Source organism: Canis lupus, unplaced genomic scaffold (assembly GCF_011100685.1).
Source record: "Canis lupus familiaris isolate Mischka breed German Shepherd unplaced genomic scaffold, alternate assembly UU_Cfam_GSD_1.0 chrUn_S930H1096, whole genome shotgun sequence".
Lineage (NCBI taxonomy): Eukaryota > Metazoa > Chordata > Mammalia > Carnivora > Canidae > Canis > Canis lupus.
Window position 1 is genome coordinate 10,745 of NW_023331896.1, and position 21,073 is coordinate 31,817.

General features: G+C 40.7%; 1 pseudogene; it reads left to right on the top strand.

The window, feature by feature from the left end:
- Window positions 1-11,820: 11,820 nt before the first annotated feature.
- Window positions 11,821-12,775, top strand: LOC119879496 (annotated as a pseudogene).
- Window positions 12,776-21,073: the final 8,298 nt, after the last annotated feature.

Genomic DNA, 21,073 nt, shown 5'->3' on the forward strand with positions numbered 1-21,073 from the left:
TACTGGAGAAGGTTTAGAACTTGTATTTAAATGCTATTTCACTAAATTATGGAATTGTTTAAAATAGCAGAATTAAATAATCATTATCACAAAATGTTGAGATAAATTATGAAGTGTCTTAGCCTCTTTAACAAAGACAAGAACAATCTCAAACATACTTACTCCTGAACTAATATCAAAATCTAGAATAAAAAAAAAAGCTAGAATATAAAATATAACAAGCAGAAGAGATTACAAAGAACATACTTGCAATCTCCAATCACTGTCCCATGAACTGAAAGAACCCTGTGTTATGTAATTGGAGCAACAATGGCAAACCACATCCTTGGTGGAAGCAGCATTCCAAGGTTCTAGCCCTTAAAATAGCTACTGCTAGCACATATAAAGGTCAGCACATGTATATTTTATGCACTTTACTATTTCATAGGATTTCAAGCCACAACACATTACAGCAAGAAAGGACATTGGCAAACATTAATTCCTCTAGAACTAGAAAGAAAACTCAAAACCTTGACATTGTTCAAATCAATTCTCTCCTAGGAGACAATTGTCCATACTGCAATCAATGCCAAAGAAGTTTTGCCTGCAGTCTCTCTGCTCCAAATAAATGCATTTGGGAACTTCCCATGATGTTTTTTCTGCATAGAATCCTCATTGCCCAATTTCTTTCCCCTTTTTTATTTTCTCTTTTTTCCTCAGGGAGAGAGAGAATCCCAAGCAAGCTCCACATTCAGCGCAGAGCACAGAGCCCGACTTGGGGCCCATCTCAGAATCCTGAGACCATGCCATGAGCTGAAATCAAGGGTGGGATACTTATCCTACTGAGCCACCCAGGTGCCCCCTCATCCCCCAACTTCTTTTAAGAAAAATCTATCCTCTGTACAAGGCAGACACTGATCCTCCTACACTTGGTTTGTGATTGGATTCAACCTTCTATGATGGAATGCGGCTCTTCCACTTGATTTTGAATCCACACAGGCCCTAAAATCTAGGTGTCCTTTACTCTTTCACAGTACAATGTGATTACTACTCATCCAGCATCAGGTGCTCAAATATATATTTGGAATTGAATCAAATCAAATCCAATTGAATTCAAGATGACTGTTCATTCAACCTTTAAGACTATAAGGCTCAAAATTAATATATTTGGTTTACTGGCTCCACTAGTAGCAAAGATAGAGAAAAATAAGCCATCAAGTACACAACAACCAACCCATTAAACTGACCACAACTCCCCTTAAAAATGTTGCTTAAGTGTTATTCAGAACCAGAAAGTTTGGGGACTTGAGAGAATTTTAGTCCCTCACCCACTTTATTTTTTTTAAGATTTTATTTATTTATTCATAAGAGACACAGAGAGAGAGAGAGAGGCAGAGACAGAGGCAGAGGGAGAAGCAGCCTGCGAGGAGCCTGATCCCAGGACCCCAGGATCATGCCCTGAGCCAAAGGCAGATGCTCAACTACTGAGCCACCTAGGTGTGTCCCCCTCATTCACTTTATTAACAGTGTTGTTGCATGCATTGGATCAGGTGCCATCTATGTGCTAGACACACAAGAGTAAAAAGGATGGACATTCCCCTGACAACAAGAATTTTTCAGCTTAGTGGAATAAAACAGTAAATAAATCACTCTAATTCTGTCTCATGACAGCGTAAGTAGAAGAGTATGGGACTCCCCAGAGGCCTCCAAGGACCATGTAAAGTGTGATCAAAAGAATAATGGAAGTGAATGAGCTGACAGAGATACAAAAAAGAGGGGTGGTAGACAACTGCAGGGCTGGGGAAAAGCAGGCACACCAGAGGAGCTGTCAAAACACAGATTCATATTAACTTGTATATTCATTGTAGCAACCACCAAAGGGTCTTCTTGAGTTCCATTAAACATTCATATCAATAAGCCTGGCACCATGCCACTCGAAAGACTTTGGATAGAAGCCACAGTTTTCTGGCATGGTGATATCAAGTGTCCTCTCAGGATCCCCACAGAATGAGTAGAAGAGATGCCCTAGCTAAAATGCTTCATGTTCATAAGAACCAATATCTTTCATAACAACTCCAGTTTCCAAAAACCCTAACAAAGGCAAGCTCAGAGACAAGAGTTACCATGCTCAGAGAAGATCAATGTTAATTTGCCAGTGAGGGATTATTTTTCTACCAGCAAGATTGCCTGGATGTATACTCACATGTGAACAGAGGTAGAGAGTTAACCAGTGGTCATAGTCTCATGCTAAAGGTAAAGGGCTTGATAACTCTCTGCCCACACCTCCTGTGGGTAGTTCTGAGTGGGACACCATTATAAGTAGTGTATGTGGCACATAAAGGCCTGTGGGAAAGGAACAAATGGAACGTTCCAGGCTCTAAAGGAAAATTCATAAAGACGGAAGCATATTGGGGGTTTAGAGAGACTATAGGGTGCTAGAAGTCATGAGAATAGTCACAGGAAGCAAGGGAGAATATATTTCACAAGGCTGTAGTTTAAAGTGGGACTATTCCAAGGTTTAAAGCAAGGGAATGAGTTAATCACATTTACATTTGGCTAATCTAGGCACAGGACACTGGAAGAGCATGAAGCCCTCCGATGTCTTACATCTGCTGCTACAGATCTAACTTTTCTGGCTTTGTCCTCCTCCCCAGAGGTCAGTGTGAATGCACCAGAACAATGAGTTCCCTAGCTTCTGGCTTTCTGTTAGGTCCAACCTATGCAGAGCACTAGCAAGGGAGGCAAGGGAAGAAGAGAATGAGGCCAGGTATTTAATCCCCTGGATCCTCCCTTCCAGGGTCCCTGAGACCTGCTATGTCCTTCCAGCTGTCATTGCACCCTTCTAGGTGGTTCTAAGAATAGCTACTCTCCCTGCGGGTTCTGAGAACCACTCCTGAGACCAGCTACAGGGATACTGAACTATCTAGAATTATTCTGATTTTAAGTGTGGCCATCTCTTTTCTCCTGGGTCCTGCACTGATCACAGTTAAGACATTAGGCCAGATGACCAGGTAGGAGTTGTTGTATCTGCCCAAGATTCCCTGGGAAGCCTTTCACCTTGGGCACCACCCCCACCCCACCTTCTGTGTGTTTCTTCTTATATAGAAAGCTGTCACACTATTGGGCCATGGTGGGGTCAGTCCTGCAACTGCTTTGTCAGAACATGCAGACAAGCAGGGAGCCTGAGTGATTACATCTCCCCAGAGCAGCCCTGAGGAGCTGTTGGCTGCTGGTGCAGAACATATAAAGCCCAGGCTCCCTGCCCCAGCTCAATTTCCAAGGTATGTCCATGCTCCAGAAGTCCCCTGTGGGATCAGTGCAAGTTATCCCATATTCAGGCCCCATGGTGAAGTGAAAAGATTAGTGCATCTAGATCAAAATGAAGGGGGAAAAAATGCTATCAAAGGTACCAAGAGAAGGACGCCTGGGTGGCTCAGTGGTTGAGCATCTGCCTTTGGCTCAGACTGTGATCCTGGGGTCCTGGGATCCAGTCCCACATCGGGCTCCCCACGGGAACTTGCTTTCCCTCTGCCTATGTGTATGCCTCTCTCTCTATGTCTTTCATGAATAATAAAATAAAATAAATAAAATAAAAACCTTTTAAAAAATATTTTACTTTCTTCTGTGGTCTCCTGACTTGTCATGGTGTTTTAATGTAATTTTAGAGGGGGGAAAAAAACCTTAACATTTTATTATTTATTTATTTATTTATTTATTTATTTATTAAACCTTAACATTTTAAATTATCAGCCTGGATTTCACTGTTCATGTTTAGCTCATGCCATGACTGATTAAATATAAATATGAGCTATTAACTTATATAAGGATCACTGAAATTATAGAATTCATTTGTTTTAGCTTGTCCATGCCATATATTCATTTGTTACCAGAACAGTGGAGAATGCTACACAAAAGGGACTGAATTTTTTTTTAAGATTTTATTTCTTTATTGTATGAGAGACACACAGAGAGAGGCAGAGACACAGCAGAGGGAGAAGCAGGTTCCCCATCTGGGGAGTCCTGATGCAAGACTAGATTCTAGGACCCAAGGATCATGAACTTGAGCTGAAGGTAATGCTCAACTGCTAAGTCACCAAGGTGTCCCTGGACTGAACTGTTTTTTATTTCATTTCTTGATGGGGCACACATTTCGATTCCAACATGCCGTCTTTGGCTTACTGATAAGCTGATTAAGAGAAGAGAAGGATTGAAAGGGAAAGTGAACTAGGGGTTGTTTCATTGCCCCTTTTTCTACTATGTCATCACTTTCAGCAGAAATTGACCACCTTACACAGGGAAGTATAACACTAGTAAGAGAAGATCTGCTGAGTCTCTTTGGTCCTTCATGTCCCTGGGAATGCCACGGACTTCTTTCTGCATTCCAAGCAAATTCTGTTTCAAAGGAAAAAGGCAGCTCTGAGGCCTGCAGGCACCCTAGCTTCCTCGTCACAGATACAACACACTTACTTTGTACTTGCATTCAGGGGCGCTGCCTTGACATTCATTACGGCTCCACCAAAATCCCATGCTCAGGCTCTGGGAGTGCTGTGAACACTATATGCCCACAGGGAGGCAAGGAATGACAAATACACAAAAAGCACTTGTCTGCTCATGTGCGTACTCCACTGCCTCCGACCCCAGACTGTACTTAGAAAATACAGGTTCAAAAATAAGATTATTATGACTTTCAAGACATCATCGGCAGAGCACTAAACCAAGCCCAGGGCTTGTCTCAGTGTGGGATGCTACATGATTGCCCAAGCCCATGAAGCTAGCCTACTCTGCATGGAATTTTACTGAATCACACTCTTTCATTGTCCCCCCACTACTCCCCCCCCCACCCCACAGCATTTGATAAATCACTTGCAAATGAGACCTTTTCTGAAAGTTTGCTTAGAAATCCAACCTATAAAAGTTTTTATTGAAAACGTCCCTAAGAAGCAAATCTAAGATGTGATTCAGGAAGTAGATCACTTGCTGGACAAGTAACAAAAGATGTCTGACACCCACCTTCCACAGCACTGATTCCTAGGATGCCATAGCATTGCACTTGCTAGAATTTCTACCTGTGTAATTGGGGATAGACAGAGGTGGAAGGAGATAACCTCACTGGCGCAGGATCTTTCTTGATTGAGGGCTGTGGTGAAAATGTGGAATTGCTTTGGGTTGGCTGAGCACTGCTGATGAAGAGAAAGAAAGAGAAAGAGAAAGAGAAAGAGAAAGAGAAAGAGAAAGAAAGAGAAAGAAAAGAAAGAAAAAGAAAGAAGAAAGAAAGAAAGAAAGAAAGAAAGAAAGAAAGAACAGAAAGAAAGAAGAAAAAAAGAAAGAAAGAAGCCAAACAGAAAGAAAGACTAAAGAAAAGAAAAGAAAGAAAGAAAAGAAAAGAAAAGAAGAAAGAAAAGAAAAAAAAGAGAAAAAAGAAAAGAAGAAAACTGGGACAGGATTCATTACCAGACTAATGGAATGAGTATCAGAAATACTACATGGCAGCAGCATATAAAAGTAGTTCCTCATCTCTAGAGCAGGAGTCAGCAAACTTCACAATTAGGGCCCAGACTGATCCACCTACTAGCGTTTATAATAACGTCTTATTAAAACACAACCATGCTTACTCATTACATATAGTCATGACTTGCTTGCAATACACTATAATAGCAAAGTTGAAAGAGATGCTACAGGGACCTTATGGCCCACAAGCTTACAATATTGATCTGGCTTTCTCTAAAAAAAGCTTGCAAATCCTTGTCCTAGATTCTGAGAGCAACCTGAGCTGCCTCTAACTTCACACAGACTTCCCTCATGTGGACTGCATCTATATAAATTTTCTCTTCTTATGAGGACACCAGTAACTGAAACAACACAGACCTTCAACCAGGACAATCTCATTTTAACTTGGTTATATCTGCAAAGACCCTGTTTCCAATAAGGCCTATGCACAGATCCTTGGTGGACAAGAATTTTAATAGGATGCTATTCGTCCCATTATACCACTATATCAACAGTTAGGTTCAAAACTGAGCATGGCCCAAGACGGGAAATACTGGCCTTGCTAAGGAATAGAAGGATTATAACTAGAAATCCAGGGGCTAAAACATTAGTACGGTTTTAGGAGTCTAATGATTTGTGGCACGCCAGACATGTCCTGAAGGTAGAGTAGGAGTTACCGTACCTTGCACTTTTGACCACAGATTAAAAAAAAAAAAAAAGAGCAAAATTAATAAACAGAGTTTACTAGACCTCTTCTAGTTTTAGAGGCAGAAGGCTTGAGAGTTCAATTCTGACTCATTTATGAAGTGACCTGGAGGTTTCCCCATTTTGAATGGATCTGAGAGTGAAGTAAAGAAAGTGCTCCAGCACTAAGTCCAAGCACTCCCTTTAGAATTTTGAGAGATTTCCTAGTGATAAATACAGAATAGCAATACATCTCCTTTCTCAAGACAAATCCTTTACTCCTCTTTATAAAACCCTCAGGGGAAAAAAAAAAAAACCTCAGATACTCCATTAATAGCAGTTTGCACAATCCATAATCCATATTGCAGTGATCAATGGACTTCTATTTCACTCTAGCTTTGTTGCATTTCAGGCTTCTAACAGCAAGAAATTTTGAAAGGGCCAGGATCAGTAATAAAGATGAAGAAATGCTAAACCATGACTAACTATGTTTGAATGTAAAAGAGAGAATAGAAAGAGATGAGAAAAGGAGAGAAAAAATGTCTTCATCACAAATACAAGTATAAGGGGTAGAAGTACTTTTCAACTTTCCTTTTTCTCATTATTTATGACTGCTCCCATCTATTAACATAAAAATGGGAAAATGTTGTTGATATACCTTTCCAAGGTAGGTAAATTCTAAAATATCTTGTATTTAAAATAAAATGCTCTACAGAAAATAATATAAAAACATGATCGATATATTACATATATCGAAACATTATTCATTGGATTACAACCCATTTTCATATAGTCCTTAAATTTCCAATTGGCAAAGCATTTTACATAGAAAACAAATACTTCATCCAATAAATCTATAAAGCATAAAATGGAGGATATTGTTATTCCTTTTAAGTCTGAAAACAGGTGTGCCTGAGTGGCTCAGTGGTTGAGCTTCTGCCTTTGGCTCAGGGCATGATCCCAGGGTCCTGGGATGGAGTCCCACATAGGGCTCCCCGCAGGGAGCCTGCTTCTCCCTCTGCCTGTATCTCTGCCTCTCTCCCTCTGTGTCTCTCATGAATAAATAAATATTTTTTAGAAGTCTGAAACCAGCAAAGTACAGAGCTTTTCAAATAACTTACAGCAAAGCCGTCTCCTAGTATACCTTATAAATGTGCACTTGGCTAAGCTGATACCCTATGTGAAATAAATTTTCCTATCCCCATTTATCTGGGGGATAGAAGCATAGGACTAGGAATTTAAAAATGAGATGGGTTGCCAGTGGGGGAAGGGGATGGACAAAATGGATGAAGGGGAGTGGGAGCTCCAGGATCCCCAATTATGGAATGAATAAGTCACAGGGAGGAAAGGTACATCACAGGGAATATAGTCAATGGTATTGTAAGGGTTGTATGGTGACAGACGGCAGCTACACTTATGATGAGCATAGCACAACTTAGAGACTTATGGAATCACTATGGTGTACACCTAGTGGGTCAACTATACTTCAATAAAAAAAAATAAGTAGGATGATAAGCTGTGCCTGTAAGGACATCACACCACACCAACACACATTTAAGTATACACAGGCATGTGCCCATATACAAGAATTATAACATGATATGATATACTCTCAGTATAAACAAAGTCTTCAACAATAACAACAAAGTAGTGATTCATTCCAAATGAACTTATCTAAGACCTTAGAGAGAAAATAACATATTTGATGGGACCTAAAAAGATGAGATGTACTTCGTGAAGAAGTAAAAGAAGGGAGGACAGGACAAAGGAGAAGTAAAGGGAGCACCAGAGAATCTCCAAGGCTTAGAGGGCTGTTCAAGGAAGAGAAGAAGCCATTAAAACTGAGGAAGAAGACAGCCCTGGTGGCTCAGCAATTTAGCGCCGCCTTTAGTCCTGGGCGTGATCCCGGAGACCCCCGATCGAGTTCCACATCAGTTCCCTGCATGAAGCCTGCTTCTCCCTCTGCCTGTGTGTCTCTCTCTCTGTCTCTGTGAATAAATAAATAAATCTTTAAAAAAAAAAAAAACTGAGAAAGAAATGGCTTGCGAAGAATGGTGGGCCATGGTCTAGGTTTGTACTTTTGGTATAACATTGTTTACTATGAACACTGGAAATCAAAATGTCCCTAAATTTAAAAAAAAAAAAATCCTTGTATTTTCAACATCTAGTGAAACACATGACAAACTTTGTAAGGAACAGGAAACATTTTTGACAGATTAGCATGGAATATTCAGTGTGTATTGTGTTTTATGATGTTGTTTTGCATTACATTTCACGTCCTTCATTTGTTTTATAGCTATGGTTTTTTTTTACCTTGGGGATAAGCATTTATATGAAAAGCATCATTTCTACTAAAACACTAGTAGCAGCAGTTGGCATTTAATACTAAAGAATCATTTTCAGATCCTCTCTTTAGGGAACTATGTTTTAGGAGTTGCAAAAGTTTAGAGGAAAATAAAAGCAAAGATGGATAGAGAAAAGCAAAAATGAGTAGGAAATTTCTTGGTGAATATCCATCGCATTCTGCTAGCAGAGACTAAGTGAAACTAGACCTTAGGCATCCACCTCTATCTACGGTACACTTTAAGAAGCTCATTGAGACCAAAGAGCTTACTACCAAACTACAAGTTTGATATGCCCATATTATAAAAGAAATTTGACCTCACTATCCCTACATGATAATAGTATAATGCATATAAGCATACTGTGTAAGCTGTATAAGGTTTTCCATATATAATAATTATTATTGCTTACTGAATAATATAAAATAAATGGTCTTGAATAATTAAATAGAAACTATCCAATAAGAACTATTAAAGAATATCCTGAGTGCTTATTCTGTGCCAAGCTCTGTGACAAATCCTCTGCATAATTATTTTATTGAATCCTTTCAGTGACCCAATGGAAATAAGTAGGATCTGGAATTTACAACTGAGGAAACTGACCTAGGAATGTAGTCTGACTTGCACAAGGAATCTAGGAAAGTGATACGGAGAAAGTAATATGCTGATAACAGAAAGAAGGCTGAATATAAGCAGCAATAAGATCAGAGACTCAGATATCAACCAAAAGATATCAAATAACCATAAGAAGAGAAATGGCCCAGGATGTAAAATGGGCAGAAGATTTGTACGCTTCACCCAAGATACATGACTGGCAAAGAAGTATGAGAAATGTACTCAGCATCATTAACTATGACAGGAATTCAAATTAAAAATACAAAGAAATGCCAGTATACATCTACCAGAATGGCTAAATTTTAAGTTTTAAATTAACAAGAAATAAGTGACAATACAGTGGTTGTAAGGATGTAAAGGAATTTGAAGTCTCACATAGTGCTGATGGAAATGTAAAATGGTACAACCATTTGGAAAACAATTTGAAGTTTCTTAAAAAGTTAAACATATGCTAACCATATGATCCAGCCATTCCATATAAAGTGTTCACCTAAGAAAAATAAGCATATACAGCCATTACAAAGGCTTGGAGAGAAATGTTCATAACAGCTTTGTTTCAACAGCCAAAAACTGTAAACAAGCAAAATGTTCATGAGATGGGAAAAGGTTAAACCAATTGTGGTATATCTACACAATGGAAGAACTATGCAACAACAAAAACTATTCATACACACTACAACATGGGTAGATCGCAAAACCACCGTGCTGAGCAAAAGAAACCATGCGAAAAGGGAATTCACACCAATCGTTTATATGAAATTCTAGAAAATGCAAACTAACCTACATAGTGAGGAAAAGCAGATCGATGGATGCCTGGGATAATGTGGGGCAGAAAAGTGGCAGGAGAGGGAGTGATTATAAAAATATAAAAGAACATGAGGGAACTTTGAGAGGTGATGAAATGTTTATTATCTGGATTTTAGCAATGATTTCACAGATATATACCTACATCCAACTCTATCAAGTTGTACATTTTAAGTATCTGCAGTTTATTTTATGTCAATTATACCTCTCGAAAGCTATTGCAAAGGTATATATTTACTTTTGAGCTTCTGTGATTTTTTTTAATCTGTGAGAATTATTATCAACATTTTAACCATGGTTCTGAGTAGAGAAATTTCCTGAATTTTTCTTCTGTTGAGTTAATCCTCATGTTCTCAATACACTATAACAGTTACAACATTCTTTTAAACCAAATACCATTTTAAATTTATTTTTTCAGACTATTTTATTTATTATTTTTTATTTAAAAACTTTCTTTTGGCAGATGGACTCCTGGGACTGCCCAAGACCAGCCCTGAAATGATGACCGATAAAGCAGAGGAGTTGGCTGTTGGGAGGAAAGCCAAATGAAACATTTTGGAGAATCCACAATTCATCCTCCCTCTAAGAGAAGGCCAAGCCTGGCACTGCTGTCAGTGAAATAGGAAGCACAGGGAGCATCCCACCCTGCAAGCTCAGCTATGTCCTTGAAAGATGATGACTCCAAAGTTATAGCAATGTCTGTGTTGGGAGAAGTGCCAGAAAAAAACTGCCAATACCAATGGAAATCAATGCTGAAATAAAGCATCAGTTTTAATACCAAGGGAAAATTTGACAGTGTTGATGAAATATGAAAGAATTTTCAAATTTCTTGAAGGAGTGAGCAGATCTCCAGAAATGTGGGAAAAAATTTCATTAACATGCCATAAAGGAAGCAGCAAGATTAAAAGCCAAGACTTAATAAGGCACCTGGAAAATACACTAGAAAAACTAGAATCTGACCTCTTTCTCAACAAAGATAATCACACCTCAAATAATCTCATTATTGAAAAGATCAATGAGAAAGCAGAACCAGTTGCTGTCCTAGGATGCAACCTGGTATTGTTGACACTTCCTAGCATGTTAGCTAAGAAAATTATCTTCTTGAGGCTAAGAAAAGGCATTGGAACTTCAACATTACAAGTCGTTAGTTAAAAGCTGGGCATTTGCCCTTAAAAAAAAAAGTCATTTTACTTGACACACAATGTAACATTAGTTTCAGATGTGCAACATAGTGATTCAACTTCTCCACAGCTCTGCTCAGACTCTATGTATCTGCGTTAACAAAAACCAGATAAATAACCTCATGTTTAGAACTAGTTTATATCTTCTTCCTACCTTTTCTAGTGTTTTATTTTGCAGTAAAGATGCATTTTATATTTAAAATAAGATGACTTTTTTAAAAAGCACTCTTACTACAGACTCTTGAAAATTTGTACTAGCAGTCCTTCCGTACCTGCACTTGTTAAAATAAATAGAAAGTCCATTTATAAGCATCCATTTTGGCTGGGACCTATTTTGTGTCATCCTATTTCAAGGCTCTGTGCCCCCCCCCCCCACGCGCGCGCCTTGAGCTTTGGAAAGAAAGAGGTCCACAGAGGGAGGGCCAGCGTCGCCGGGTGCCTCCTCCCTTCCGCCCGTCCCAGCGCCTATTTTTGGGACAGCACTTTTGACTTGGATTGAACTAGTAAGTCACAAAGGCCCACGGGCAGAAGCCGGGGGCACCGCAGGGTTAACGGGGCTGCGCCCGCCCTGCAGGTGCGCCCCGGCCCGCCCCCGCCCCCGCCCCCGCCCCCGCCCGGCAGAGTGCGCCCCGGGCCGCCCCGCCCCCGCCCGGAACGCGGCGCCTCGGGAGCGCCCCGGTTGTGTGTGTGACGCGGTCGCCGTCGCCTGGGGCCGCGCTCGACGGCAGACCCGAAGCCCGGCGCCGGCCGCACGCTGTGCCGCCCTGGCCCCGCTTGCCCCCGCCCGCAAGGAGCCGAGCCATGCGGCCCTGGTTCCGGCTCCTCTCCAACATCCGCGCCTCGCTGCTGTCCCTGCGCTGCGCGCGCCCGGGCTTCGCGCTCCCGCCGCTGCGGGCCTCCGGGCGCCCCTGGCGTCCCCCGCGCCCCCGCGCCCCTGCGCCCTCTGGCCGCGGCCGGCCGCCTCCCGGGACCCAGCCCCGCCCGTCCGCGCCCGCGCCCGAGCGGCTCCCGGGTGCGCCAGAACTTCCACCCCGACTGCGAGGGCCGCCGTCAACCGCCAGATCAACCTGGAGCTGTACAGCGGCCTACGCGTACTGTCTATGGCCTATTACTTCTCCCGAGAGGACGTGGCGCTCAACAACTTCGCCAGGGTACTTCCTTCGCCAGGCCCGGGAGGAGGCCCCAGCACGCCGAGAAGCTGATGCGCCTGCAGAACCAGCGGGGGGGCCGGATCTGCCTGCGGGACGTCAAGAAACCGGACCGGGACGACTGGGAGAGCGGCCTGAGGGCCATGGAGTGTGCGCTGCTCTTGGAAAAGAATGTGAACCAGTCGTTGCTCGAATGCACACTCTGGCCTCAGACCAAGGCGACCCCCATTTGTGCGACTTCCTGGAGACGCACTATCTGAATGAGCAGGTGAAGTCTATCAAGAACTGGGTGATCCACGTGCAAAACCTGGTTTAAGATGGGGGGCCCCGGATCCGGCCTGGCCGAGTACCTCTTTGACAAGCACAGCCTTGGAAACGAAACAATCAGAAACTAAGCCACAGGCTGCCCTCCTCGCTGCCCAGGGGGGGCCAAGACCCAGAGTCTGCAGACTCCTGCTTCCTTGCCCTTAAAATGAACCTCTATCTTTACACCCACTTATGCTGTACCAATAAAGTGACTTGTAGAGACAATGTACTTAGCCTCGTGTTAACAAGGTCTTTTTGTCCAACATCAAGATCATTTTTCCAGCCTGAAACGTAGCCCAGGATATTATGATATAAAAATGGACTGTGGAACGAGCACTGAAAGTAGAGGCAAAATTTCTCCCAGTTGCCAAATATTATTCCGATCCATGACCCTTAACTAAAATTCTGTGATTTTTCAGCTGAGAAAGTGCCCCTTATTTTCAAGGCCTCATGCTAAAGTGGGAAAACATGTAAGATAAATATGCAAATAACTATAACACGTGGAGAGATATATATAGTACTGTAAAAACCACACATGTAAAAATCTAGGGCTACTTATACCCTTTCCCAGTATGTTCCAAGAAAAAAAGTAATGTCTGGCGGTGTTTTTAAAGGATTTTGTGATCAAATAAATTCAAGAAAAGCTGTGCAAAGTATCAATACTGGCCTTGGAAAGTCACAATCTGTATGAACATTTGAAGGGCTCTGGGAAGTCTTGCAATTAAAAACAACACAAAACAAAAATCTTGGATTTCTTTTGTTTAGCTCACTGTTGCCCAAACATATCCAATCTCAGCTAATTTGTATGTGTGTGAGTGTGTGTTTTAAATGATAATCTAAGTCTGTCTGATTACAGATTGTACACTTCACCACTGGACTATACAGCCTCTCTGATAACATATCAAAAAGGGTGAATACACTGCAGAAAACACTTTTCTGTGCCCTTTAAAAATGGAGAAGAAAGAACATCAGGGTGGGAAAGTCAAGAAGAAATCCAGAAGGAGGGACACCTGGGTGGCTCAGTGGTTGGGCATCTGCCTTTGGCTCAGGGCATGATACCCAGGTCCTGGGATCAAGTCTCACATCAAGCTCCCCGCAGGGAGTCTGCTTCTCCCTCTGCCTATGTCTCTGCCTCTCTCTCTGTGTCATAAATAAATAAATAAATAAATAAATAAATAAATAAATAAATAAATATTTTTTTAAAAAATCAGGAAGGAAGGAGGTATCAGCCAGACAGATGTTTCTTGGGAGTTGGGGGTGGAGGAGGCAGGAGAAAATAGAAGACTATTTGGTCAGCAGGCCCTGGGCTAAGAGCACTGGATGGGGCTGGGGAGATGGGTTGGAGCCAAGTGTGGAGAGAGGAGGTGCTCAGGCTTAATTTGCTGAGCAATGGCAGTGCTTTGAATGATATGCTAAGAGTTCACCAATCAAGAGTTTAGTTGTAGAGAATACAAACCTGAGAACAACTTGAATGTCTGTGCTCCTTTCAGTCCTCTGAGAAACATGCCAAGATGGGATTAAGTGTATAAGAAATGTCTCAGGGGAAAGAGAAATGCCCTTGAAAATGGGAAAGGAGCTAGGAGAAGCCTGAGAAGCCTTCAGACTCCATGCAAGTCTGGTCCCGAGGGAAAGAAGAAAGGAAAGTTGTGTGTGGCTCTAGGTAATCTTCCACCAGTGGTCTGGGAGACCCATAAGCCAGAGTCACTCATCAGAGGAATCCCAGGTCTCCCAGAAATGGGGCTGCAAAAGAACATTTCCGGAGCTTTGTTATTGACTGGGAAATGCGGGCTTGCAACAAGCTAGGAGATGAATTGATTTGCAAGCACGGCAGCAGGGGTCCTTGGCAAATTGTGCTCCCTGCAGACCCAGATCTGAGAGGTTCACGCACATGACTGCACAAACTCAACAGAATGGTTTAGATTAAAATACCATACATGGAATGCCCTACAGCTATTAAATATGATTTTGCCAAACACATAATACTGGGAGCAGAAATTCACAATGTGTTTTCTGAAAAGCAAGCATAAGGCTGGGTTTCGTTATATAATTGTATACAGACAAGTATAGAGAAAATAATAGAGATGCATACAAAATGGAAGTACCTATACCAGCAAACGAAGCTGGATAACCTCTTAATGAGATTGTGTTAGATATTTATTTTCTTTAGCTGCTTCTCTTTTTAAAATAAATTTGTCACGGACATCCATTACATCTTATTATCCTAATAAGAATAGTAATGATATAAGGTAAAAAGAAGGCGGTAAGGGTCTGAACTATGGCAAAATCAATGGAAATAGAAACAATGAGATGCTGGTAAGTGTTTACAGGAAGAATGTCTTAAATTTGGCAAATGATTGAATAGGGAGAGTTACAGAAATGGGGTACAAGAAAACTGATAGATCTCAGATCTGTGTTACTGGAGGAGAGGAAAAAAAGAGATCTTGGATAAGAGGAACAGTCAGGTGTGGGGAGTCCATAATGATGCGCTTTTGATTAAATGGATTGGCCCCAATTTATTTCTAACCTTAGATTGGTTTATTGTGCTTCATGTGATCCTATTACATCTCTTTAGAAAATTTCCTCTTCAGTTCTTCTGGATGAGTGTTTTCCAAACTGCAGACTACAACCCATTCGTGTGTCACCAAATTATTTAGTGAGTCACTACCCACCTTTTGTTAATAAAATAGATCTGAACAGAAGTGTAAATAAGTGAAGGAAGGACATTGTCTCCTGAAATTCTTGGTGTGGTGTGTGTGTGTTCGTGTATTTACCTTTTCATAGTGGTACTTATCCTATGTTGCTGTCAAAAACATACAATAGCCATTGTCCCAGACAAATCTTTTACATTCTCATCTCAGATCTCTTTCTCTTCCCACTCCACACTGTTGATAATCCTCTTATTTCACTGAGAGTTTAGAAGGAATCCCAGGAGAACCATATTTTCTTATCATTGATCACATGCTTGCCTTTGTATTCATGTGCAAAGCATTCTGTTCTGCTACTGTGGTTGAAGCATCTATGCTACTCCCTAAAACTCACCTCCCAACAGTGCCCTGAGTCCCAACCCTCGTATTTATTGCAGGACACAAGGCCATCACACCTATAATCTTGTTTTCACTGGTATTATCAATTTTGCCCTCCCTACTGATTGGTTCTCATGAGAAGCAAAGATGACGTTATTTCTCTCTCTCTCTCTATATATATATATTTTTTTTTTAAGTCACTTTTGGACTAGCATTCCCTCCAGCAAACACTAAGCGGCCACCCCTGCTTAGCTCTCTTTTACAACAAAACCTAAAGTCATTACTGCTTCCTGTACCTATTTATTCTGTTTTCTCTTCATCCCCTACAAGTAAGTCTGTGTTCACTGTTTGCCACCACACCAACCATTTTATTTTTCCACCAAGATCATCAGTGACCTCTGCACATTGATAAATCTAGTGCATTTTCTCAGCCTTCCTCTTACTCAACCAGCTAGCAGGACTTGTCATTTCATTCATAACACACTCACTGGCTGTTGTTTGTCTCTCTTTCTAACTGCTCCTCCTCTTCCTGAACTTTACACATTAGAGGGTCCCAGAACTCTGTCCTCACTTCTGAGTCTCTTCTTCCTCTTTATCTATACCTGCTCTTTAAAGATCCCACCAGTCCCGTGACTTCTATTTAAGTACCTATCTGTTGTGTTCCAGTCCAAGTAGGCAACATAGGAAGACCTTGAACTCCCCTCTTCCATCGAACACATCAAATTTCATTCGTCCTGAAGAACTAAACAGCTGCTGAACAACCAAGAGAGAGAGAAAATGGAAACGAGACAGAGGTATAGTGACAAAGGCAATCCCCCTTTCAGATACTGAGAATGGTCAGGGGAGTGACAGTACTGAGGGACTGGGAACAGAGTCCTCCATCCTTGCACAGAAAAAAAAAGGCAGTTTCAGAGTAACTAGTGTGTAAAAGAGAGAACACTAGAACTCTCCACATGGAGGACTAGCTGTGGGAACACTGTTTAGGAGGTACTGGAGAAGCACACCATTTGCATTCCCCCTTTACCTTAAAAGCTTCTACTGGAGCAGGGTCTGGATACCATAACTAGTGGGTCTGATCATCACAGGGAGCTTGTGACCTCAGCAGTCTCAGGGTTTGCAGACCCACACCAGCCTGGGTCATACTGGGAAACAGGAAAAAAATCTGCATTTTAAAGAGCCAGGGAGCTGTGGAGATACTCTCTCATCCTCCACCCTAAAAACTCAGACCAGCACAGTGAGCTTGCAACCTCTGTGAGCCAAGGGTCCACAAGCCCAAATATCAGCCCCACTGGCACTAGGGCACAGAAAATAAGCTGAGTTTTGGAGTTTGGGGTGTTTTTTTAAATTTTTTTAAAAACTATTATTGTTTTTATTTTATTATTTTTCATTTTTAAAGATTTTATTTATTTATTCACAAGAGACACAGAGAAAGAAAGAGACAGAGACAGAGGTAGAGGGAGAAGCAGGCTCCATGCAGGGAGCTGGATGTGGGACTCAATCCTGGGACCACGGGATCACCCCCTGAGCTGAAGGCAGGAGCTCAACCACTGAGCCACCAAGGTATCCTTTTTAAAATTTTATTCTTAAAATTATTTATTTTTCTTTCAATTTTCCTACTTTTGCTTTTATTTTTATTCTTAGTTTTTTCTTTTCTTTCTTTATACTTTTTTCTTTTCATTCTTTTTTCTTTTAGTATTTTATTTTTTATTCTATTATTACTATTATTATTATTTCTTCATTTTTAAAAAGCCACAGTTTAAAAGAATGACTAGCATACAGAGCCACAGCTCCAGCCAGCCAGCCAAAGTCACCGAGCTCACAGTCTCTATAGATGACACCATATAAAACTATTCCTTCAAATTTATTTTTTAATATTTTATTTATTTATTCATGAGGAACACAGAGAGAGAAAGGGGGGGGGGGGGGTGGCGCAGAGACACAGGCTGAGGGAGAAGCAGGCTCCATGCAGGGAGCGTGATGTGGGACTCGATCCCTAGACTCCAGGATCATGCCCTGGGCCGAAGGTGGCACTAAACTGCTGAGCCACCCGGGCTGCCCTATTCCTTCAAATTTAAAAGAAATAGCTGTTCCACCTAATTCATAGAAACAAACAGAAAGCCAAACAAAATGGGAAGAGAGAGGAATGTGTTCCAAAATAAAGACTCAGGAAACACCTCAGAAAAAGAATGAAATATGACAGAGATAAGCAATATGCCTGATCTTTTTTTTTTTAAAGATTTTATTTATTTATTTATTATTATTTATATTATTCATGAAAGAAACAGAGAGAGAGAGAGAGAGGCAGAGACACAGGCAGAGGGAAGAGCAGGCTCCATGCAGGGAACCTGATGCAGAACTCGGTCATGGGACTCCAGGATCACACCCTGGGCCAAAGGCAGGTGCTAAACCACTGAGCCACCCAGGGATCCCCCAATATGCCTGAGCTTCACTGGAGAAAAGAGTGTGTGAACTCAGTGAGATCTTCAATAAAGAGAAAGAAAATACTAAAAAGAATTAATCAGAGTTGAAGAATATAAAAAGTGAAATAAATAATATGCTAGAGGGAATCAATAGTAGATTAGCAGATGCAGAAGAACATAGCGATCTGGAAAACAGAGAGAATAAAAGCACACAGCCTGAACAGCAAAAAAAGAAAAAAAAAATTCAAAATGAAGGGATCTCTCAGACAACACTGAGCAAACAAACATTGCATAGTAGGGGTACCAAAAGAAAAAGAAAAAGAAAAAAAAGAAAAAAAAAAGCTATAGAAAACTTATTTGAAGAAATAATAACTAAAAACCTCCCTAACCTAGGAAAGGAAATAGATACTCAGGTGCAGAAAGGTTCCAAACAAGATGAACTGAGGAGGTCCACACCACAACACATTATAATTAAAACATCAAAGATTAAAGATAAAGAGAGAATTTTAAACATAGCAAGAGAAGAAGAAAAAGTTTATGTACAAGGGAAACCCCATAAGGCTATCAATTGATTTTTCAGTAGTAACTTTATAGGCCAGAAGGGAATGACACAATATATTTAAAGTGCTGAAAGGGAAAAAAATGGCCATAATTAGACATAAGAAAATTATGGACACAAAAATGTAATCTATGACAACACATAAAATGAGGAGGGGGAAGTAAACAGGGAAAAGAAGAAAAAAAGAAAAGGGAAAAAAGTTGTTTTCTTTTCCTGTTAGTATTTTTTAAGGAATGTGTTTGAATTTAATTGACCACCAAATTAATATAGATGGCTATTTACTCTGGATGTTATATATAAAACTCATGATAATCACAAACCCAAAACTTGTGATAGACACAAAAAATGGAAAAAGAAAGCCAAACATAACACTACAGCCAAACCTAAAGACACATAAAGACTGAAGGTAAAAGGATGGAAAAATACTTACCATGCATGTGAAAGTGCAAAAAAAGCCAGGGTGGACAATACTTATATGAGACAAAATGAACTTTAAAACAAAACCATAACAAGAGACAAAGAAGGGCATTAATACTGATGAAGGGATCAGTCCCACAAGAGGATATAACTATTATAAATATCTATGTACCTAACACTGGAGCATCTATATACATCAAGCAACCATTAACAGACAAAGAGAGAAATTGATGGTAATATAATCATAGTAAGGGACTTTAACACCCCATTTACATCAATGGGTGGATCATCCAGACGGAAAAATCAATAAGGAAACAATGTCATTGATTGATACATTCGACCAAATGTACATAACAGATATATACAGAACTTTCCATCCAAAAATGAAACAATATACCTTCTTTTGAAGTGCCATTGAACATTTTCCAGAATATATCACATATTAGGCCATAAATAACCCCCAATATATTTAAGAAGATTGAAATCATACTGCACATATTTTCTGACCACAATGCTATGAAATTAGAAATAAATCACAAGGGTGCCCTGGTGGCTCAGCAGTTTAGCACCAACTTCAGCCCAGGGTATGATCCTGGAGACCCAGGATCAAGTCCCACATTGGGTTCCCTGCATGGAGCCTGCTTCTCCCTCTGCCTGTGTCTCTGCCTCTCTCTGTGTGTCTCTCATTAATAAATAAATAAAATCTTTTAAAAAATAAAAAAAAAAGAAATAAATCACAAGAAAACACTAGAAAAAAACCACAAACTTGTGGAGACTGAACAACACCATATTAAACAACTAATGGGTCAGTGACACAACCAACAAAGAAATTTAAAAATATATGGAAACAAATAAAGCAAAATACAACAGTCCAGGATCTTTGGGATATAATGAAAGAAGTTCTAAGAGGGAAATACATAGTAAAACAGGTCTACCCTCAAGAAACAAGGAAAAGTCCATATAAACAATCTAATTGTTCACCTCAAGGAACTAGGAAAAAAACAAATCCCAAAGTGAGTCAAAGAAAAAAGAAATGAAATAATAAAGATCAGAGCAAGAAATAAATGTCATGGAGATTAAAACAATAGAAAAGAATCAATGAAACCAAAAGCAGATTTTTTGAAAAGATAAAATTGATAAACACTTAGCCAGGCTCATTAAGAAAAAGGAAGAACTCAAATAAATAAAATCAGAAATGAAATGGAGAATCAACTGCTGACATCACAGAAATAAAAAGGATTACAAGAACATTGTGAAAAATACTATGCCAAAAAATTGGACAATCCAAAAGAAATGGATAAGCTCTCAGAAGTATATAATCTTCCAAAACTGAACTAGGAAGAATTAGAAAATCTAAACAGACTGATTACAAGTAACAAAACTGAATCTGTAATAATAATTTTTTAAAAAACTACCAAAAAAATAAAAGTCCAGGACGAGATGGATTCAAGAGTGAATTCTACCATTTATTTATTTATTTATTTACATTAGCATAATACACTCTAGGTCCATCCGAGTTGTCTGAGAGGCACAATCTCATCCTGAGTGGCACAACCTTTTATGGCTATATTTTATATATGTGTATAAATACATAGCATATATATATAATATATATATATATATATTTATACACACAGCAGGGCAACAGGCCTCACATGGCAGCAGGGCAGCAGGGCTGCAGGCTTCGCAGAAGTGGTGCTGCATGTTCCCTTCAGTCGTGCCCCAACGTTGACTGCTCCAGATGCCTGTGAGCAAATGGAACCTGGTGTGGATGCATTAAGCCCATCCATGGGGATTGCAGGCCCCACAAAGGTCTGTGGGCATGTAGTGGTAGCCGTGAGGGGTGAGCCACTGGGGACTGCAGGCCCCACAGACGTCTGTGGGTCTGTAGTGGTAGCAGGGACTGCAGGCCCCACAGATGTCTGTGGGCCTGCAGTGTTAGCCAAGAGTGATGCGCCACTGGGGACCGCAGACCCCACAAAGGTCTGTGGGACAGTAGTGTTAGCCATGAGGAGTGGGCCAATGGGGACTACAGACCACACAAAGGTCTGTGGGCCTGTAGTGTTAGCCATGAGGGGTGGGCCACTGGGGACTGCAGACCGACAAAG